At 39.2% G+C, this 23,870-nt stretch overlaps 1 long non-coding RNA gene across 1 annotated transcript in view; it reads right to left on the minus strand.

Annotated features, from left to right (window-relative positions):
• Positions 1–362: 362 nt before the first annotated feature.
• The window catches only part of LOC121480310, an 85,902-nt gene continuing 62,394 nt past the window's right edge, over positions 363–23,870 (minus strand). Inside the window, exons 3-4 of the long non-coding RNA XR_005984931.1 lie at positions 11,383–11,433; positions 363–2,784 (exon numbers count right to left, since the gene is read on the minus strand). This is a non-coding gene — a long non-coding RNA (uncharacterized LOC121480310). The remainder of the gene's footprint in view (positions 2,785–11,382; positions 11,434–23,870) is intronic.

A 23,870-nucleotide genomic window follows, 5' to 3' on the forward strand; every position in this document is an offset into this window, starting at 1 on the left:
AAGAGATGGGTGCTCAACCAACTGTGCCACCCAGAGAGCCCCAAAATCTATACTTTTAAGTGGATTGACACTCTTTGCCCTAATAGGCATTTAAACAAAATGGTTGGGCACAGTAGAGATAGAGGTGCCCGGATGGCACAGTTGGTTGAGCATCGGACTCCTGATTTTGGCTTAGGTCCCAATCCTAGGGTGGTGAGATCCAGCCCTGCTTCAGACTCCTTGCTCAGCCTGGAGTCTACTTGAGATTCTTTCTCCCTCTCCCCGCCACTCCCACTTATGCTGTCTCTCTCTTGTTCTCTCCCAATCTCTCTCTGTCTCTAAAGTAATTCAATGAATCTTTTTTAAAAAGTTGAGGAAAATGAAGAAAATAATACCCTTTGTTTTGTGTTTGTTTCTCAATACTCCCAATTTCATCCAAAGTATCGGAATCCTTCTGAGATCTAGTCATATTAAAAAAGCCAAATCCTACAGTGATATCCAACAAAATAAGTGTTAGGGGAATTTCTAGATTATGTCACTGGATGCTAGACAGAAAGAATAGCATTAGTAGGCTGCAGGGGCCCAGTGAGCTAGAAAAGAATTTCCTGTCCTTTCAAAAAAAAAAAAAAAAAAGCTATAAACAGTGTTAAGATACATATTTAATTTTTTCCTTTCCCTTTCCTCCTGATTATTATGATTCTACACACACATTGCGAAAAATTTAGAAATAGAAAAAAGTATATAGGAACAACAACAAAAATCACTGAAGATAATAACCTTGTTAATAATTTTTATCTTTTTAATGCATTTTTTCCACTTTTGTTCTGCATTTTGGAAGGGAACCTCAAGTGATCCGATGCAACAATTAATTTTCTGAATACATATTATGATTCTGCGTCAAAGGAACATTTTAATTCTGATTTTGAGTTTCCTTGCATTTTTTTCTTATACCAGTGGCTTCGTACTCTCTTGTCCTTTCATCTTTGTCAATTCGTTCTTGAATTTCCTTCCTCTTATTTTATAGAGATCATATCTTCATACGCTTCTGTTTAGGATACCAAACAGGACATCAGCATTTTCTTTGGTACTGTAGAATCTTTTCAAAGGTTTATCCCACTTCATACTCTCACAGGGAGAAATTTACCTGATCCAACATAAATAGAGAGCACAGAACATCCCTAGCACTGTCCACTTCTATTTTGACTTCTCCTTTCTGAACTAAACATTGAAGGCTGGCTGTGTGTACAGCCTCTGCTCAGTTTCCAGGGCTTAGGATTTCTTCACTGGAGCACTTCTTAAGTATCTGAATTTCTACTATGTGCAGACACTGCTGTAGGTGCTGGGGATAGGGCCATGAACAAAACAAGCTTATATAAAATAAGTAAACCAAAAAAAAAAAAAATAAAAAAATAAAATAAGTAAACCTATACTTGTATAATGTAGATTGTAATATTAAGCTTCAAATAAGGGAGATATGTTAGGGAGGCAGTTATTTTACCTAGGGGGTCAGGGAAAGACTTGCAGACTGAAACTGGTATTTGAGCTGATGGAATTCAGGAAATGAATTATTTGGTTATCTGGAAGAACCTTCACAGAAGAGTAGTCAAAGAGGGCCTTTTGAGCCGTTCTAAAGCTTTGTTTTTTATTCCATGTGAGAAGTATTCCTATTCTAGGATTCTGAGCAGAACAAAGTCCCATAAGTCAAGTGAACCAAGGGTTTTAAGAAGTGAGAATAAGCGAGTGTGTCCAGTGTTGGACAGGGTGAGTGAGGGGAGGCTGAGAACTGACCTTTGTGTGTAGCACCATGGGGATCACTGGTGACTTCACACTAACAATTCCAATAAAGTAATGAGGGTAAGAGCTATTTGAAATGGATTCCAGAGGGAGTGGAAGAAGCTGGACAGGAGGCAGACTACTCTGAGGAGTTTTACTCTTAAAAGGAAGAGAAATGGAATGGTAGCTAGAGGAGGATGTGGCACAAGGAGAATTAAAAAAAAATTATAATGGAAGAAGTTATTACAGCACATTTGTGTGCTAGGCATGATCCACTAGGGAACAACAACTCAATGATGCAGGAGTGGGTGGACAATTGCCAGAGGAATGTGCTGGGTGAGAAGGGATGGGCTCCAGAGCACAAGTGTCAGGAGCATGAACTCGCACATGGCTACAGGAGTGAGGCTGGGGTGTGAGTACAGAGGGACCTACATGGGTGGGAGAACAGACATCCACTCAGTGTGGCTCAGGTGAACTTCGTTGGCAGTTAGCATATTAGACTACGGTGCCATCTGCCATACATCCGGTGTATCATGTGCACCAGGGCACTCCATGGAAGACTAACCTCTTCCTCTCCCCTTGTGGGCACACACATGTAGGCATTGTTCACAAAGCTGTCTTTCTCCTCACCACTTCATGTTGGTAAAGCAGGCATTACATTTATGTTCATTGTGCAGTTTAAAAAAACTTGGGCTTGGGGGCGCCTGGGTGGCTCAGCCGGTTAAGCCTCTAACTCTTGATTTCTGCTCAGGTCATGATCTGAGGGTCATGAGATTGAGCCCTGCATGGGGCTCCATGCTGGGTATGGAGCCTGCCAAAGATTCTCTCTGTCTCTCTGCCACCCCCCGCCACTTGTTTGTGTGCGCACGCTCTCTCTCTCTCTCTAAAACACAAAACAAAACAAAACAAACTTGGCCTCAAATCAGTTTGGCCAATAACATAAGGCCGCACATTGATAAACAATAGAGCAAGGAATTGAATCCAGACAGTTTGACTGTTTCTGAGTTGTTCCACACTGCTATCGGGATGGACCTGTGGAAACAGGAAGGGATGTTTTACTTCCCAAGATTAAGATTCAATGTCTTTTTCTGGCTCGTATCTACAGAGGATCCCACCACAGGGATGATTGTGTGAATGCACAATCCATTCAGGTGCACAGGGATGTCTTCACCAGGTGGAGGACATATCCAGACGCATGCAACGTACAGATGGCCCTTTTATCCCATTCACTAGAGCAGATGCTTAAAGCACCCAAGAGCCTGCTCTACTCCCCACAGCCTTTGATGGGCTGCATTTGGGCTGCACCTTCCCACTTGTTCATCCTCCAGCCACCTTTTGGTTGACATTCTACTGTTTCTTTTTGTTCATTAGGTCTAGGGAGAAACAGAGTTTTGTGTTCACTCAATTGCCATGAACCAGAGCACAATAGATTTTTGAACTTGGAATCATTCCAGGATCTCTGGTTTAACCCTTTCCATATGCACCCCATTTTCTTTATCTGCTATGTTGATATCTCAGGCACCGTCGAACATCTACTTCTAGAACTTTGTACCCTCAACACAGGAAAACACACACACACACACACATCTGCTTTGTTTTCTTTTGGAAGAAGCTCTGAGAAAAATGATGTGAGAGTTCAGCTTGATGCCTGCTATTTCAAGGGCTGTCACTGCAATCATTATGTGAGGCCACTGGAGGCAGGGCTTTAACATGCATCTGGCAGTTATCCCATGTGCCAGGTGTTTTCCTCAAAATCTGCTACTTTGTGCTAGGTGAGCTGTACGTTCCAAGTGGCAGGTGTTTTCTATTACACATGCATAACGTGTATTAAGTCTTTGTACACTATTGTGTCATGTCATGGCTAATCAGATCAAACTCGTAAGGAAGTGTTATTATTTAAAAAGTTCAGGGATACAAATGAATGAAAAGGATGTTTCAAGAACTAAAATTTAACACATGTAACCAAGGAGTTTGTTTATTATTTATTTACTTATCTTAAGATTTTATTTATTTATTCATGGGAGACACACACAGAGAGAGAGAGAGGCAGAGACACAGGCAGAAGGAGAAGCAGGCTCCTTGCAGGGAGCCCGATGTGGGACTCGATCGCAGGACCCTGGGATTGCTCCTTGAGCCGAAGGCAGGCGCTCAACCACTGAGCCACCCAGGTGTCCCAAGGAGTATATTTACGTGGTACTTAAACATGCCTTAAAAAGGAAAGTTAAGGGCAGCCTGGGTGGCTCAGCGGTTTAGTGCTGCCTTCAGCCTAGGGTGTGATCTTGGAGACCTGGGATCGTGTCCCGTGTCAGTCTCCCTGCAGGGAGCCTGCTTCTCCCTCTGCCTGTGTCTCTGCCCCTCTCTCTCTCTCTCTCTGTGTCTCTCATAAATAAATAAAATATTTTTTTTCTTTTTTTTTATAAATATTTAAAAAAATGAAAGTTAAGGTTAAAAATTATTTAGAAAAAAATAATAGAATGTATATATATAAACTTTTTTATATATGTAAATATATTATTATATATAACATAATATAACTTACTTATATATATGTAATATTTTCAGATGCTCCTATGGCTGAGAAGTCTACTCACTTGAAAATATCTTGGAATAAAACATGTTTCATTCTGTCCCCTCACAGAAAGTTTTGCAGGAATTCTCCCATTGATCTGCTGCCTTTTGCAATCTCTTGCCCTAAAGACCCTTTCCTTTGTGGGAAAGTTCAGGCCTGGAGAATCATGGAGGAGAAACAGTCTAAGAGAATGAGATGATAGCTTTGTTAACATCTCCATATATGTTGATCGTGTGTGTTGTGGGGGTGTGTGGAGGTAGAGGATTAGGCAAAGCTAGAATTAGTCATATGAATTATGTGCTTGTTTGGACACTGGACCACTCCTGCCCTAATCAGTGCCAGTAAATCCTGCAGACAGCTCCAACACCGCCACTCTGTTTCTGTCCCACTCACATAAAATTCCATGCCAAGGTACAAACCACAATCCTCCCTTTCTTGGTTTTTCATGCAAAAACTATTTTAGAATAAATTTAAATGTCAAACCCTCAAGAACTCTGAACAGAGGGGACTTCAGCTCACTCAGTCCTCAACATGGCTAACTTTTTAAAGAATGATGAGAGTACTAAAATTTTAGAGATCTATATTTTTCATTGATTTCAGTTCCAGAGAGAAGCAAAATTGCTATGTTGAAGCAAGAGAATAAAAGAAGAAAGAATGAGAAAAGCATAAATGTCAACAGCAGCACTTTTCATGCCTGGGAGAGGTCCCACGGCCCTGTGTGTAAATAACATGGCAAAAGCTGCGTCACACAGTATGTAAACAAGCACAGTCCCCACACCATTTACAATTTTCAACATTGACCTAAACAGACATAGACACAGAATTCCAGTCCAGGCAGATGTGGATGAATGTACACATAGAACATTTCAGGAAGAACTTGGTGCTTTCTTCCCCCCCCAACTATTTTATTATACAAACATTTCAGATTTAATACACATTCAGTGTTCATAGTCTGAGCAATAGAAAACACATTTTAATCAGTCCTAGACAGCAGGAAAAACTTCCTGCAGGAGTTCTAGGAGGTTTATTCTTCATTCAACAGATGTTTATTGATAAAATAGAAGGCAGGAAGTTATATGACATGTCTAGCTTCAAAGAGCTTAAAATATGGTTGAGATATTTAGGGGAGTTTGGTCATCAGGGAATTTAAGAACTTTTGTATAATTATGTGAGACAAGTATAAAACCATAAAGGGAAAAGAGAAGGTCAGAGTTTTGATTTCAGAATTACAAACTAAAAAAAGAATGTCTAGGTGATCTGGAAAAGTCTTGAGGTAGAAGCAATTGAACCAAGAACAATAGTATGCATTATCTAATTCAGTATTTCCCAAATTATGGAGTGGGACTCCAGTGGACATCTTTGAGGATCTGATGAAAGTCATGAGACCAGAAATAGCCATCTACCCTCAAACTTTTATGCAGAATGTTAAGAGATTTGGAGTCTGAGTCCATGGGTTTTACATTTTCAATCTAACAGTTACATTTACCATGGTTAATGAGTTGACACTATTTATTCACATTCTTGTCTCCTCCAGTAGAATATAAGTATTTCTTGGACAGGATTGCATTATGTTTTATCTTCCATTTAACCCCTCTGTTTAGCATTAACGCCTCTTCATTAAACCTCTCTGTTTAGCATTGTGTTGTTGTGTAGAAGGTACCAAAGGTGTTGACTGCCTGCCTGTCTCAATGTTTAGGTGCTAGGTTAATACAGCATCTTCCAAATGTCAGTCATTTGAGTAACTTTCTGAATTTTTGCCGTGGCTGTTTACCACCTTTGTTATTATTTAGTACCGATAGCTGCAAAATGATGAATTCTGGTGATAAATAATAGCACATTTCAGGATAAGTATGCATGTTATTTTCATTCTGTTTGTTTTCAGTTCAGTTTACAGCAAAGAGAGACTTCCAGTTTACTTCTGGTGTACCTTTAATACGTGTCTGACATTTAGGTATCTTCCTTTGGAACTAATATAGAGACTTCTGTATGCAGCAGCATTTGGCTAGAAGTGAATAATATTACTTTTTTTTATTGCGTTTAGTTTTATGAAAAAAGTGATACTAATTTTCCATCTATGGAAGAGACAAAATTTTCTTTTAACATGTACTTAAGTTGAAAAAAGTTTATTTAAGGAAAAGTAGTAAATCACTTATCTATTGATGTTTAAACAAGCTACCCTGCACATAGTGGCTTAAGAAACAACAGTTTATTAGGATTCTATGGGTTAGCTAGGCACACGTGGGCAATTCTTCTCCTCCATGTGATGTCTGCTGTTGGGGTCATTCCTTCATCTTGACAACTTGGATAGAGTTGGAAGGTCCAAGACAGCTTCCGTCATGTCTGCCAGCCCAGCTGGAGTGCCTGGAATGGATGAAGCTGGCTGAGCCTCTCTCTCTCCACATGGCCTCTCATAACTTAGTAGTCCAGCCTGGGCTTTTTTACATCATAGGTGGATCTCCAGACATTAAAAAAAGAAAGCTGCAAAGTCTCTTAAGGCCTAGACTTGGGAGTCAAAAAGCATTACTCCTGCTACATTTCATTGGTTAAAGCAAGTCACAGGACAAATCTTGAACCAAAGGGAAGAAAAACAGACTTTATATATTTTTGGGAGGTTAGTGGCACACATGTTCCAAGGTGGAAAGAATCTTTGGCAATAATTTTGCAAATAACCTACCACAAGTGGTAAGCTTAAAGTAAACAAAAGGACAAATTGTAGCAGATATGGCAAAAATTGTGAGTGTTACTCTAATGACTAGTATTTGGAAATGCTGTATTAACCTAATACCTAAATATTGTACTAGTCAGTTCATTGACCTTTTTTAGTACCTTATGCATACTAAATGGAGCACTACACACAAAGGGATTGAAGGAAGAAGATAAAACATGATAAGAACATGTCCTAGAATGGCATATATTCTAATAAGGCAGACGGGTTTGAAAATAAATAGTCATAACAAAATAACCATGATGCTTTTTATAGTAAAGGGTTTAAAATGTAGAGTCCTGACATTTTACATAGAAGTTTAAGAGCATGTGGATTTTTAGGGGACCCATGACTTTTATCAGATTTTCAAGAAAGTGTGAGACCCTAAAAGGACCTGAAAAGCCCTGACTGAATAAAGAGACACACGGGTGTGATGTACGGGGATGACAGTTGCTAACTGCAGTGGTAAGGAAAAGTCTTCACAGAGATGGTGACTCTTACAGATAGGAAGGAGTCATGACTGAGGAGGAAACACGGGCTTGAGTTGGAAGCCAATTAGATGGGTGAGGAGATGGAGGGTAACTTTTGCAATGTAAGGTGGTCTCTCTCAGAGATCAGATCACTGTAAGGGACTCCTCCCCAACCACCTCCACCCACAGACATCTGAATCTTGCCTATGTAGTCATAGAACCATGTGGAGTAGACAATGAGTATTACTGAAAACCCACTCTGATGGTCAGAACACCAGACAAGTGGAAACCACAGGGAGAGAGGAGCTCTAGAGGAGAGGGAAAGAATGCATAGAAGGATGGTGAGGAGGGGGTCACTCACTGACTGTTGCTAAGGTGCCATCTGGGGTTCCCAAAAGTAAGAGAGTGAGTTCCACTCCAGGTATGGTTAGTACCTAGGAATGAGTTAGTCTAGGGATGCCACTCTCAACTCCTTGCCATACTTTGATGTTGTACAGGATGGATTGCATCACTGTATGAGATGGATTATATCACTTGGATTTGAGTGCAGAACCTGTTGTATAGGCTTTTGGGTTTGGGATGTGTTGATTTGAGGTAGTGGTAGGATATGAGCCTCTCTTGCCATCCACGGGACAGCTTTCTGAGCCCTTTCAGTGCGGACAGTGTGTTGAGAAGAGTTGCTTTTGGATCAGTCCACCAGCAGGCAGACATTGTCTTCTGACTATTTTACTCCAACCACACTGAAGTGAGGATATATTTAATTTTGAAAGAAATTTCATAGTATAATAATATTTTATTATTATTATTATTATTGTTTCAGTTACTTATTTCTGAACACATCTGTCATCCTCCAGTGAAGAATGTGTACAATGGCTAAGTAAATAAGTCTATGTCAGTATTTCTGACCATGTCTACTTTGGCTGGTGTCAGGATCCCTCTAGATTTAGGGTGAAACAAGAATAAGTTAGGTTGAGACATGTATTGAAATTATAGGATCCCATAAAATGAAATTTTCAGTAACCAGAACATATTACTTTAGAGCTTATAAAGATTTCAAATATTGGATGAACAAAAAAGAACTTAAGTGATTGGATCTATTATTATTTTAAACCTTAGGTAAAATATTTCAAAACCCCAGCCTTTGAGTGTTACTAGAAATTTGGGTTAGAAGAAACAAGTAATGTGCCAGTCTATTTGCCACAGCTCTGGACTTCATCCTGAGAGAAGAGGCTTGGGTTTGGGGATGATTTTAGACCACTATTTTTCTGCCATTTGCTGTTATTACCTGGATTCAATTCTATAAGCTGAGGCATTATTCAAAAAACAAAATGTAGTCAGGGAACAGTTAATTCATCAAACACAGGCAGTATATAGGACAAAAATCCTAAAAAAGTACCCATGACAGAAAAGCTGGGGAAAATTTAGGCTCGGTATCAAGGAGCTGCTGTTTTCCTTCTTCATATTTTTTGTGACCTTGACTATTTCCATCATGATGTAAACCCATGGAATCAGATCACTGACATGTTAATGATTCTCTAGTTACGTTTGGTAGTTATTAATACTAGAGAGGTGGCAAGGACACTTTCGACAGTGCCTCCTGTCAAGAGAAAATGAAAACCTTCCGGTAGAGGTCCCAGAGCATTGGCAGTAGGCTTTATTCTAAGCCAGGCTCTTTAAAAGGGGGATCTAAGTGATTCACCCTCAATGTAATTTTTTTTTGAGAATTTATTTATTTATTCATGAGAAATAGAGAGGCAGAGACAGGCAGAGGGAGAAGCAGACTCCCTGTGGGGAGCCCGGTGTGGGACTCCATCCAAAGACCCTGGGATCGTGACCTGAACCAAAGGCAGATACTCAACCACTGAGCCACCCAGGCGTCCCATCCTCAATGTAATCTAAAAGAGGAAAAGATATCAGCTTTGGGATCCCTTGAGTTGGTGACAGAGAATACTATCATTACTAGTGCTGCTAACTGCTATTACCGCTAGTAAGAATAATATAAGCTAGAGCAATGACTTGGTACTCATGATGTCTTATGGACTGTTCTAAGCACGTTCCGCCCCTTAAGCAACATAAATGTCATGGCAGCAGTAGACACCATTGCTATCCTCCTTTTACAGATGGGGAAACTGAGGCCCAGAGAGGTCCCATAGTTGAGAAGTGGAGGAGCTGGGATAGGAGTGGGTGCCGACAGGACAATAAGACTGCGAGCAAAAGTGAGGAACGATGATTTGTCTATAAGGTTAGAAAGGTCACTGGGAGGAAAGCTATTCCATCTCTGAAGCCACTGCTAACACTGAGGAGCAGGAGTGGTGTCAACCGCCCCCCCCCCCCCCCCCCGCCCCCGGCTCCGCCCTGCCAACAGAAGGCAGAGGACCAGGACAGAGGGTTTGGGACTGCTGCTGAGACCTTTGTCTACAGCCATGCACCAGGAATCTCACAATGAGCTAGATGGATGGCTGAGAATATATTAAACTTCTTTGGAGCCCTGAAGAAGTGCCATAAGCACTTAATGCTGGGGTACAGGGACACTTTTTTCTTTTGGTCTTAAACAAGCAGACTTTTTCAGTTAATTGAACAGGCATCTGGAGCCCATTTTATTTGTCTTTTTTTTTTTTTTTTAACCTCCTGTCCCCAATAGACAGGAATGACAAGGATAAAGGCTAGGATAAAGGGGAGGAGATCCTACCAGATTTTATGGAGACATATGTGAACAGGAACGAGACCTTTAGGCAGAATTTATTTATAGCTCTATGGGGTGTATGGATTTGTGTTTATGTGTATGAGCATTCAGGAAATCTGACGTTTAAATTCCTTTAGTGTTCTTAGAAGGTGCCCAGGAGGATTCATTATTTTAGTTTTCATATTGATGCCATTAAGAAAAGTTAGACAATTCAGATCATCTTATTTCTACACAGAAATTCTTACTGGCATCTCTTCATGTGCTGCTAACATGGGCATTTACTGGTACTCCACATTTTGGACATGCAGTCACCACTATTACCTGGCCCTTTGTTGTGGACGGTGGTCCTACTCAGGCATGTTGGAGAGAAGACACCTTCCCTTCCTGCCATGTTTTACCCTAGCCCCTCATTACTGTGTTCAGGAAATCACTCCTCTTTCCACCCCTAATTATGCCTCTGGGTACTTTACGGTAAGTGTGACATTTTTCTCTTGACAGGCAGTATTGCATTATAGAACTGTCCTTGTCACTCTTTATTGCTTTTAATAACTATGAAATCTCTTACGAGATGTCTAGAGGTTCATCAACATATGTTGATGGCACTATTCTATCAGTCCTGAAATGGTCAAGGTCACCGACAATGTGCCAGAGGAAGGAAGACAGTCAATGCGGTATTATAAATAGATATGTACCTTGAAAATGACCCTTTCAGACATGGGGACATCAGTTGGCAATAGGAAGGAAGTGATGAAATGCAATAATTTTATTTTACTTAGGGAAGTCTCTAGGTGTATGCCAAAGGCTTGTTATATTTAATTTGACTGGCATGTTAGCACATCAGAAGTTTAAACGTTGATCACAATTATTCCACGATAATGAAAAGTGAATTAGAAGATAAGGATGGAGCAATACAGGTTGGATAGTCAAAAATTAGTATATGATACGTATTTTAACTTAGGAAATTGAAGTGAAACGTGTAAGAACAGTGTACAAATATTTTGTCATTCTGAACTTTTTAAAAATAAAAGCATTGGGGACCATGGTAGGTAGTAAGTTGAAATACTGGTACCGAATCCCATTTCCTTGCCTCTTGATCTCTCATCTATTCTCAGTAGATATACTTTAATAATGAAACATCTAATGGGTATATTGGTTTTGTTTCTTGGTGCTCAAAAATGTCCTCAAGGCATCGATTTAGACTTACCAGTGGAGAAGTTGATAATTTGTGCCTAATAGACTTCAGAACTCTCAGCATCTGGAAAGAGAGAAAAGCAACAAAAACAGTATCACCATCGATAGCAGTAGCACCAAGAATAATGCCAAGAGCATTAATCAGTGTACATTCTTAACCCTTTCAACATCCCGTTTAGACAGGTATTGTCACAATAGGATAAGGGACCAAGGGTTCAAGCAGTGAGGTCAGACATTGGGTAAGTTAATTCACCCCTCTCAGAATTGCAATTTCTTCATCTGTAGAGGAGAAAGTATTATAATTATTTATAGTAATGATTAGTAACACCTCATAGTTTTTTTCTGAAGATTACATAAGTAATGCATGTAAGCACTTAGCACAATGTCTATTTTATGATTGCTGGTTATCATTGTCATCATCATCACTGTCCCCATTTTTCAGATGAGGAAGCGGGAGCATGAAGATTCAAAAAGCTGGCAAATGGGAAGCCGGAATCAAATAAGGAGGCACTGGCCTCCCAAACCCCTGCAGGTCACTGACAGTCATCACCACACTGGGTTAGGGAATGTCGCCTTTTGGGAAAGGAAGCCACAGGAGTGTGATGTAGCCTTTGGCCAGGAATCTAACTGTAACTTTGGGAAGACGTGGGGGATGTGGAGGAAGGCAGTTATTTATAGTCAGGGCCTCTGGGGCTTCAGATGCTGCCTCTGACTGGGCCCTTCTCTCCCCTGCATTCCTGTCTTCTCCCAGTGGTGTTGCCCTTTCCATATGTCATGGTTGCCCAACACTAGAAAATGTTTATTAGGTTACTCACTCAGGCCCACTTTCTCCCTTAATTCCCTTAATATCCTAGATTCCCTGAACTTCCTTAATTCCCTGAATAAGGAAAAGAAGGAAAGGGGAATAAACTACCAGTCGGATATCCTACCCCCACCTCCGCTTATGTTGTGTAGACCTAGGTCCTTTGCTTGTCTTCATGGAGCTACGCAATTTAAGCAGCTATTTGTAGCATCTTGTGGCGAAATAAATGTTAATCTTGAATAAGAGTCACTACAGGTGGGATGTAATGTTTTAAGAAGTTACCCTGGTCTTCTATCTATATAGTTCCTTTTCTGGTAAAGTATAAGCATTTGTACTGTGCAATGCCTCACCCCTTTCAAAAATTTGGGAGGAGAGGTTGGAGATTTCTTTGACATTCAACAAGTCTTTGTTTTGCACTTTTGTCTGTTTAAGTGTTTTTAGAAAAGTTTTTTTTTCTACAGTGTAATCTGGGTAGGGATTGGTGAAATTACTATTCATTAGTATTTAATCACTTTCTCCTCTGTATTTTCATCTCTGTGATTCTCTCTCTTTTTTTTAATACTTTATTTATTCATGAGAGACACACAGAGAGAGGCAGAGACACAGGCAGAGGGAGAAGCAGGCTCCATGCAGGGAGCCTGATGTGGGACTCAATCCCGGAACTCCAGGATCATGCCCTGAGCCAAAGGCAGACACTCAACATATGAGCCACCCAGGCATCCCTGTGATTCTCTTTTGTGTTAGATTTAGTTGTTTGTATATGTTTGTTTTCCTCTGTTGGGCACAGGCTTCTTGCAGACAAGGATAAGGCTTTCTTCTCTTCACTTGTACTTGGTACAGAGCATTTGTCAATAAACATCAGAGCACGTAGAACTACTGGACTAGCTGTGTACTAACCGACAAATGAGTGACAAGGAGAAGGAAGCTTATAGTCTTGACTCCAGGAGACAGTAAGTTTAGCAAGTCAGGTGCCTTTAGCAGTCACTAATTGACACCAGCATAGGGTGGGAAAGAGGTCAAAAGAAAGAGACAAAAAGGGAGTGGACACAAAACATTTTTCTAGATAAGTCTCCTGAGTCAAGGGTAACAAATGCAAAATTAAATTTTTGGGACTACATCAAAATAAAAAGCTCCTGCACAACAAAGGAAACTATCAATAAAACTAAGATGACCTACTGAATTGGAAAAGATATTTGCAAATGTCATATTCAATAAAAGGTTGGTATCCAAATTATGTAAAGAATTGATATAACTCAACACCCCAAAACCAAATAAACCAATCAAAAAATGGGCAGAAGACATGAACATATTTCTCCAAAGAAGACATACAGATGGCCAACAGAGACATGAAAAGATGTTCAACATCTCTCATCATCAGGGAAATGCAAATCAAAACCACAATGAGCTATCACCTCGCACCTGTCAGGATGGCTTAAAAAAAGGCAACACAAGAAACAAGTGTTGGTGAAGATACAGAGAAAAAGGAACCTGTGAGCACTGTTGGTGGGAATGCAAATTGGTACAGCCAATTTGAAAAGCAGTATGGAGATTCCTCAAAAAATTAAAAATAGAACTACCTTATGTTCCAGCAATCACACTACTGAGTATTTACTCAAAGAAAACAAAAACACTATTTTGAAAAGATATATGCACCCCTATGTTTATAGTAGCATTGTTTACAATAGCCAAATTATGGAAGCAGCCCAAATGTCCATCGACTGATGAATGGATGAAGAAGATATGGTATAGATAGATAGATAGATAGATAGATACACGTATATATGAATATTATTCAGCCATATAAAAAAGAATGAAATCTTACCATTTGCAACAACATGGATGGATCTAGAGAATATAATGCTAAACAAAATAAGTCAGTCAAAAGAAGGCAAACCATATGATTTGGCTCATATTTGGAATTTAAGAAACAAAACAAATGAACAAAGGAGAAATACTGACAAACAAAAAACCAGATTCTTAACTATAGAGAACAAATAGATGGTTACCAGAGTGGGGGAGGGAACGGGTGAATTAGGTGAAAGGGATTAAGAGTCACTTAACATGAGCACTGGGTGGTTGGTGTATGGAATTGTTGAATCACTATGTTGTACACCTGAAACTAACAGTGTATGTTTACTATACTAGAATTAAAATGAAGTTTTTAAAAAAGGAGGAGAGGGCAGGTAGATGCAGAAGAAAGGACCTGGAGATACAAAAGAGGCTAGGATAGGGAAGATATTTTACATCACCAATCATTTCTCCTAGTTCCTAACCCCTGTCTTGGGCCAGTGTGCTCTGCTATTACAAACATCTTTATTTATTTGTTTGTTTATAAAGATTTTACTTATTTGAGAGAGAGAGAGAGAGAAAACCTGAGCAGGGGAAGGTGCAGAGGCAGAGGGACAAACAGACTCACTGCTGAGCAGGGAGCCTTACCCGGAGCTTGATCCCAGGACCCTGGGATCATGACCTGAGCTGAAGGCAGACCTGAGCTGGTTAACCAGCTGAAGGCAGATGCTGGTTAACCAACTGAGCACCTCCAGGCGACCCTTCATTTATTTATTTATTTATTTATTTATTTATTTATATATTTATATTTATTTTTTAAAAAAGATTTTATTATTTATTCATGAGAATACACAGAGAGGGGACAGAGAGAGGGGCAGAGGCACGGGCGGAGGGAGAAGCAGGCTCCACGCAGGGAGCCCGACGTGAGACTCGATCCGGGGTCTCCAGGGTCACGCCCTCGGATGAAGGCAGGCACTAAACCACTGAGCCACCCGGGCTGCCCTATTTTTTTTTTTTTTTAAAGCTTAATCAAGAGATTAGGTTTTATTGGACTCTTAAATTAGAAAGAAGTCAGGGCTGAAACTATTCAGCAGTGAAAAGTGAGTCACCATTTTCCTTCCTTTAGCCAGATCCAGAGTTCTGGTATTAGCAGGGAGCTGGAGATGGTGAATCTGAATATCTGATCTCCCGGGCCCAGAACAACTGATAGTAGTGATTGGGAGAGGAAGTGCAAGAGGTAGGATCCACTGTATAATTAGAGGCAGGTAACACAACAGGTCACACACCAGTGTGGGGCAATTATGCATGTTTTGTCCAGAGCTAGGCAGAGTAGACCTCCTGCATTGGTAGATCTAAATCTAGGAATTTCAGTGGACTGGCTCTGGCCTGATTACTGCTTGGAAAGAAATGGCCTTTTCATTTTCTGTTTTCTTAAACCCCTTTTCCTCTTTTATTCTCCTCTGATGTCTTCCTGGACTAATAGAAAAAAAGGAGAACAGGAAATAAAGGAATACTTGGTTGTAAAAAGAATAAGCAATTTCCTAAAACCAGGTAACTTAATGTTAGCCTTAGGTTCTTCTAGAAAAAGTCCTCAGACCTATTTTTTACCTTTCCTGATACTCTTAGTAATACTTTTATTTAAATTTAATTTTGTTTTTAACCAATCATCATGAATTTCATAAAGGCTCTGTTGGGTCTCTTAAACCTGACTGTAAACAAAATATATTTCAGAAGGTTCTGCAGAATTTAAATGTCGACTGGTTGAGGGCCATGTGTTTCCTTTCTAGAGACATCTCTGAAGAGAGGAGAGGGTATAGGAGAAGGAAAAATAACAGGCAATGAGTAAAGTTAAGAGGAAACCCTTTTTGGGGGGATACTGGGTGGCGGAGTTGGGTAAGCATCCGACTCTTGATTTTAGCTCAGGTCTTGATCTCAGGGTGGTGAGATAGAGCCCTGCATGGGACTCTGCGCTCAGCATGGAATCTGCTTGAGATTCTCTCTCCCTCTCTATCTGTCCTTCTCCTCTCCCAGGCCCTCTCTAAAAAAATAAAAAGAAAAAAGTGAAAAACTGATCACAGTGGATAGATTTGATTCCTGTTGTAACAGAATAAAGGAGCTTCTTCTTATTCCCAAAGATGAATACGATTCAGTTGGCATGTTCTGTGTACACATGGTGATAGTCAGCTTCGGGTCCGCTGCCAGCATTTTGGAGACACTCCATTCCTGGGCAGTGGGGACTATGAACAATGCAGCATTCCCCTCCTGTTCCCAGTGTGTTCCATCTGTGGCACTTTCTGTCATTTAGTTCCCAATTTGCTTGAAATAGTTTTATTTGCTCTAAAGTAGGATGGTGCTATGTTGCCAATGACAGGCTCTTCAGCTCCATCACCACTGAAAATGCCGTCAGCACGATATTAAGGAATAAAAAGCTAACAGGTGGAAGTCAGATAGAGCCAGCAGCACGCACAGATGGCAGTGCAGAAACCTTCACTTTATTCTACTTCAGGCATGCTTTGTATTTCCATATTCTTACTAAGGTAGTGCAAAGCTACCGTAAGCATGGCTCTCTTTATGCATCCTCATAGAAGGGGTAACCCTAGAATTTCATTTTAATTATTTGGTTTCAGCATTTTTTCCTTCTTCTCATGAAATCTGTTAGCCACTTTCCTAAAGGGTTAACAAAGGATGTGCTAGAGATCCGTGAACTGGTCCAGAGGCTCAGCTCAGTTCACGTTTGTTGCCTTCCCTTACTGTGCTTCAACACAGGTTATGAAGATGCCAAGAGCAAGTTCCTGACTACACCAAGCTCACAAGGTGAGCCAGGAGAGACAAAGGCAAAGGAAGTATGGGCTCAGGTTGAGACATTGTACTTCATATTACTTTTGGAAGAAATGAATCAAGTACTAGATTTCTTGAACAGCACTAACAATCCATTTTGACAAGCAGAAATGGAAAGCCAAAGGGTAAGTTAGGAGGGCAGGGAAAATTTGGTGGTAGTGGTGTATTAGAAGAGACTGAAGGGAACTTTTCCCTTCAGTTTATTTTTATTTTTAAAATTTTATCTTATTTTAAAGATTATTTATTTGAGAGCAAGAGAGAGCATGAGCAGGAGGAGGGGCAGAGGGAGAGGGAGAAGCAGACTCCCCGCTGAGCAGGGAGTAGGGAGCTGGGAGCCTGTTATGAGGCTCAAAGTGAGGCTTGATCCTAGGACTGAAGATCACGACCCGAGCTGGAGGCAGACACTTAACCAAATGAACCACCCAGGCGCCCCTATTTTATTTTATTTTTATATCCAATGTGAAGCTTTGAATTCACGACCCCGAGATCAAGAGTCACATGCTCTACTGACTGAACCAGCCAGGTGCCACTCCTTCAGTTTTTTAAATTGAACAATTTTGGACTTAGAAAGATAGTACAATGAGTACCAATATACCCTTTACACAGATGTATCAATTGTTAACATTCTATCATGTTTATTTGCACTATTTGTGTATTTTTTGAACCATAAAAGTAGGTTACAGAGCTCTTGACATTTTGCCTGTTTAAGAGGCATGATCACACCCTTGAGATACACAATGATTCTATATCATCCAATATAGAATCCATATGTAAATTTCCCCAGTTGTCCTAAATATGTCTTTTACAGATTTTTTCCCTCCCCAATTCGTGATTTGATCACCGTTCCCACATTCCATTTAGTTGTGTCTTTTCACCTCTTTGAATTTATATTTTGTTTTTATTTGTTTCATGACATTGAATCTTCGAAGAATTTAGGCTGGTTACCTTGAAGAATGTCCCATATGTTGGATTTATCTAATTATTTCTTCATGAATAGATTCAGGTTAAACATTTTTGGCAAGAATCCCAGGTGGATGTTGTGGTATAATAGCTATGCATTTAGAGTTAATGGACCTCATGGATTTATGTGTATGGATCTATCTGTATTCTACTGGGAGGAGGGCTTTAGTTTTTATCAAATTTCCAAAAATTCCATGAGCCCCCTGAAAGCTAAGAACTGGGGTAGAGGAGTATGTAGTTATTAACAGGAGGTAAATAGTTATTCAGCCTATGCTTAAATCTTAAATAATTTTAAACCTTTACATATTGTGTACATTTTTAAACATAGTATTTTATTTGTAGGTTTTTTTAAAAAATACAGTGCTATACATGGTAAAACATTCAAACAATACACAATATACCAAAACAGTATCCTGACTCCAGTTATTCAGGTCCTCTGTTCTTGGCAAAAGTAACCTGCATTTCCAGTTTCTTGATCCCTCTAGATAGTTCATGTACAGGTAGTACATATGTGGATATGTGTCCTTTAATTATTTTATACAAGTGGGAGAATTTTACAGAGGAGGTTCGCTATAAGTGAACCTGATTTATTAGATCAACTGCAAATATCTGAAGTGAAAAAAAATCAATTGTATATAGTAGGCAACAAACATATTAATAGTAAAAGAAACAAAACAAAGGAACCAAATCAGGAGAGAATCAGTGCTGGTGACCACACCTGCCATTTCACTCAGCGAGTGGGCAGGAGACCGACACCCCAACCTCCTGTTCCTTCAGCTGGGCTTACCCTCAGAGTGTGCATAGCCTGAGCCGAGGGTGAGGCTCACTTTTTATTTCTATTTCACTGTGGTAAGAACACACGAGATCTACCATCTCAACAGATTTTAAAGTGCACAGTACAATATTGTTAACTACAGGTGCAGTGTTGTACAGCACATCTCTAGAACTTCCTCCTCTTGCACCACTGAAACTTTATACCTGGTGATTAGCGGCTCTTCCTTTCTCCTCCTTGCTGCCCCTGGCAACCACCACTTTTTACTTCTATGAATTTGACTACTTTAGAGACCTCATATAACTGGAATCATGCAGCATTTGTCCCTCTGTAACCGGCTTATTGTACTTAGTGTAATGCCCTCAAGATTCATCCATGTTGTTGCATATTGCAGGAATTTCTTCTTTCTTTGTGGCTGAAGAGCGGCTAGCTTTTAAAGACTGTATTTATCACACAGCATGGCCCCTAAAGGGAATTCAGCTTCATCTAATGTGTAACTGAAGAACTGAAATGTCTTTCGGTGCCAAAGGAATGCCAGCTCAATGCAGGATTTACCAAGAGAGGGTTTGTGGATTTACGGAGAGAGGGTTTGTGAGCCTCCAAACTGGCATTGCTCCAAGGGATCTTGGAGGGACGTTTGAACTGTGTGCAGTTTTATGCAGTGACTTGAGAACCCAGGCCGCCTTGTTCAGTTTTGTGCTCTTAACAAAGTTAACAGAATATCTTGTTTGTTCCACACTGGCATATAGAAACCTAATTTATTCTTTTTTTTTTTAAATTTTTATTTATTTATGATAGTCACACAGAGAGAGAGAGAGAGGCAGAGACACAGGCAGTGGGAGAAGCAGGCTCCATGCACTGGGAGCCCGACGTGGGATTCGATCCCGGGGCTCCAGGATCGCGCCCTGGGCCAAAGGCAGGCGCTAAACCGCTGCGCCACCCAGGGATCCCTAATTTATTCTTTTATATAGCTACATAGTGTTCCATTCCATAAAGATACTAGAATTTGTTCAAAATTGGTTCTCTACTGATAGATATTTAGGTTGTGTTCAGACTTTTGCTCCCACTATTCTAATACTTCAAGGAATGATGTGTCTTTTTATAATAATACATTTCAAGGATCTTGAATGACCAAATGATCATAGGAGAACAACTAGAATATTTTTGCTATATTTATTGGAAAATATGGGCTTTGTTTTCTTTCCTGGTTACTTTTGTATTGATACTATTTTGGTACTAATTCTATGATTTCAACTTTTTCAAAATTGAGTTTAAAAATATCAATTACACCAGGCGGCCCGAGTGGCTTGTTTAGCGCCGCCTTCAGCCCAGGGCCTGATCCTAGAGACCCAGGATGGAGTTCCACGTCAGTCTCCCTGCATGGAGCCTGCTTCTCCCTCTGCCTGTGTCTCTGCCTCTCTCTCTCTCTCCTCTCTGTGTTTCTCATGAATAAATAAATAAAATCTTAAAAAAAAAAAATTACACCTGAAAAAAATCCCAATTAGCATAGTTTTAATGGCATTTAATGGCATTAGGATCTCAAAAGACAACTCACCAAGTATCTTTAGTAGCTAGTGTTTATTCCACAAGTATTTCTTGTGTGCCTCTGTGTACCAGGGACAATATTAAGGGTTTTAACAGATTTTATGCCTCCTAGTATCATTGAAGTTCTGCTGAAATTCAAGACAAAGAAGTAGTTAATCATAAGATAATTTCTCATTTATTCCATTAAGTCTATAAAATTTGTGTACTAGTGAGGTGGAAAGGAGAAAAGTAATGTATTTGTATTAAAAATTGTATTTTAATGTATCTCCTAGGCAGCCGTTATAGAAACAGGTACTTTTCTTTCTTTTTCTTTTTCCTTTTTTTAAGTGGCTATTCTGAGTGCTAAGGCTTTTGGAAGCCTCAACTGTCCTAGATTCTAAGATGAAATTTTCAAAATATACCACATTATAAGCTATTTTCTATTACAGAGGTATAACTAATCTCTGATTAAGATTGTAAGCCTACTATACACAAGTGAATTCCAGACATTTAAATGTAATTGATATGCTTTCTTTAGTTTGATAGAACAGAAAAGTATTATCTTTATCCAATTAACATCTACCTATTAAAATTATTTTATCTTTTTAATTTTTAGATGGATAATACATGCATATGATGCAAAATTTTAAAATGGAGCAAAAGACATCTACAGAACCAACCAATATAGCCAATTTCTTCTGAGATATTCAGTGCAGACACAAGCAATTATACAGGCTTACATTTTCACCTTGCATCCTTCCCTCCCTTTCTTCTTTCACTCTTTAATAATTGGTATGATCAGTCCTTCCTAATTCTTCTTTTTATTTTTCCCTAAGTGCTTTTTCCTGGCTCTTACTGCTGACTTAGTTTTATATCAGAACCTTAAAATCAACTTGTCTAGATTGAAAAAAAATCCCACTAGTAATTTTGAGAGTGGAATGCACAATATTTATAAGTTCACTTTGAAAGAATTGACATCTTAAGATGATGAGTCTTTAAAACCAAAAAATGATATTTTTGTTTTAGTCTTTTTATAAAAAAGGATTTTATTTGTTTTTTATTTGGGGAGCCCCAACATGGAACTTGACTCCCAGAGCTCATCCCATAACAGGGAGATCATGACCTGATCCAAAACCAAGAGTCAAATGCTCAACCGACTGAGCCACCCACGCAACCCTTGTTATTTATTATTTATTTATTTATTTATTTATTTATTTATTTATTTATTTTTAACCCTTGTTTTAGTCTTTTAAAAAATGACTGTTAAGTTTATCTTGAGGAATTTTTATCTTTTTATTAATTTTTTGGGTAATGATTCCTTCTATTATGTCTCCTGGTTACTGTTTGTATGTATGAAGACTATTGTTTTTCCATATTATGTTTCTTTATTGATTTTTTCATTGTTTGTAATAGTTGTTCAGCTGATTCTCTTGAATTCTCCAGCTAAGGAATCACTTACTTGCACATACCTTCAGAACAATATTAAATTATTGATGATGTTAAATTGTATGGTTCGGTTAACTTATGTGCATAGTTTCTAACAAAGTCTCTCTTGGCAAACTGCTTAACTGAAAAGCAATATATGCTATTAAATATGAACACAGGGCAGCCCTGATGGCCCAGTGGTTTGGCGCCGCCTTCAGTCTGGGGTATGATCCTGGAGACCCGGGATTGAGTCCCACGTCAGGCTGCCTGCATGGAGCTTGCTTCTCTCTCTGCCTGTGTCTCTGCTTCTCACCACCCCCCATGTCTGTCCTGAATAAATAAATAAAATCTTTAAAAAAAAATATGAACACCAACAAAACAACCAAATCTACAGTCAACCACAAAAGCAAAACAAAACAACCAGCTAACAAAAACTGTTCTCCTATGCAATCTTGTGAATCAGGCTTATCTCACTTTAGTGAAAACAAAACAACAAAATGAGATATTTTGATACAGAGGTTAAGATCTGTATCACTACCATGAATAGCCTATAATTTCAATTTTTTTGTGTTCCTTAAAACTCACTGTTCTCAGTTTATTAATCTTACATTAAACACATGTATCAATTTTGAAATGATAAAATATTCTAATAAAATATTAGTTTTATTGTCTGTTTTTTATGTTGTAGATCCACATAGAATTTAATTTGAAAACTGAATTTAGGGCAGCCTGGGTGGCTCAGCGGTTTAGTACTGCCTTCAGCCCAGGGTGTGATCCTGAAGACCTGGGATCGAGTCCCATGTCAGGCTCCCTGCATGGAGCCTGCTTCTCCCTCTGCCTGTGTGTGTCTCTGCTTCTCTCTTTCTGTCTCTCATGAATAAATAAATAAAATCTTAAAAAAAAAAAAAGAAAATTTAGTTAACAAGGAAAGTTGAAAACTCTGGATTTGGTTCTCTTGTCTCTCTCTTTGCTGGCATAGAGCTTGTTATTGTAGACCAAGAGTCAGTAGGTCAATGGCCCAATACAATAGTCCTTTTCTTTTATGCTGGAAATATCTGTAGAGAGGGAATCTTAGACTCTTATAAGTGAAATTCTTAACAATACTAATTGTTTGCTTACCTGCAATGTATGGATCGTTAAGATAAAGCAGGGTGGGAACCTGAGTTACCCAGGCATATCTTTCATCTGAATATGAAGGAAATGATTCATTGATACTCAACCCAAAAGACCTTGCCTGGAAAATAGCACAGTATTGCATAATCAAACATTTGAAAACAAAGTGTCCGAGAAAACAGTCTGGAAATCAATTCCCGTCATTTTCTCTTATTACCTTAACTATTGTTTGCTAGTGTCCATAGTAGTAACCACCTGTGCTTTGTTTTGCAGTGTTTTTGCAGTAGCCTCCTGAGGTGGTGAGGTGGGTCTCATCACTCTAATTTAACAAGTGAGGAGAGGGAGGCTGAGGCTCACAGAGGTTCAAGACTCATACAGGGTTGCGTAGGCAGAAAGTGATAGAGCCAGGAATGACTAAATCTAGGTCGGCCTAGGAAGTGAGAGAGCATGGATTATATAACTTCATGTTTTAGAAACTCAGTTTTTTGATCTGTAGAATGAACATAATAGTCATTTTGCGTGCCGTATTGCTAAAAATGCAATGAGATAATGTAGGTAAAACATCCAGGTCAGTGTTTAACATATGCATGAAGCTTAGTACATATTTATTTCATTTACTTTTTAGCTCTTTATTCTCATTGCCATGTTTATAATTCTATAGCTGTAGGCTTAATTAGTACGTAAAAATTTCCACTACCTAATTCCTTATGTATAATAGTAAATTAGGGTATTGAATTCTCAATATATTTCCTGAGACTTAAAGCAAATTTCTTTGGGTATTTTAGTTTACTCACCCCTCCCCTCACTTTTGGGCTAAGGGCCAAGAGTATTTTGAAGGGATTAAAATGAACCTACAATTTATTGAATCTGACCATTTAATAGCGCTAGAGTGAAGTTATAATACATCTGCAAGGTGACATATCTAAAGAGGCAATATGCAGCGGGCGTAAGCAAAATCATAAAAATCCATTTATCTGCCAGCACATTTATGTAAGAGATTACACTACTGGTCAGGAATTTCCTGCCGTATGTCTTTTTCTTTTCTTTCTTTCTTTTTTTTTTTTTTTTTTTTTATGGAATTTTTCAATAGCTTGTAATGGGCTGTTGTGCTTCCTCTTCAGACTTAGCTGTTATCAGTTCCACTCAGATATTCCTTCCTATTCAGTTGGGAGGGCTTTGTGACACTTATGAATGAATGCACCTATTTTTTAAATGATTAGAATGTTGATTCATATCATAGGAGACTCATCATTTCTGTTCCCCCATACACAGGACTGTG

The sequence above is a fragment of the Vulpes lagopus genome, chromosome 21, assembly GCF_018345385.1.
Source record: "Vulpes lagopus strain Blue_001 chromosome 21, ASM1834538v1, whole genome shotgun sequence".
NCBI lineage: Eukaryota > Metazoa > Chordata > Mammalia > Carnivora > Canidae > Vulpes > Vulpes lagopus.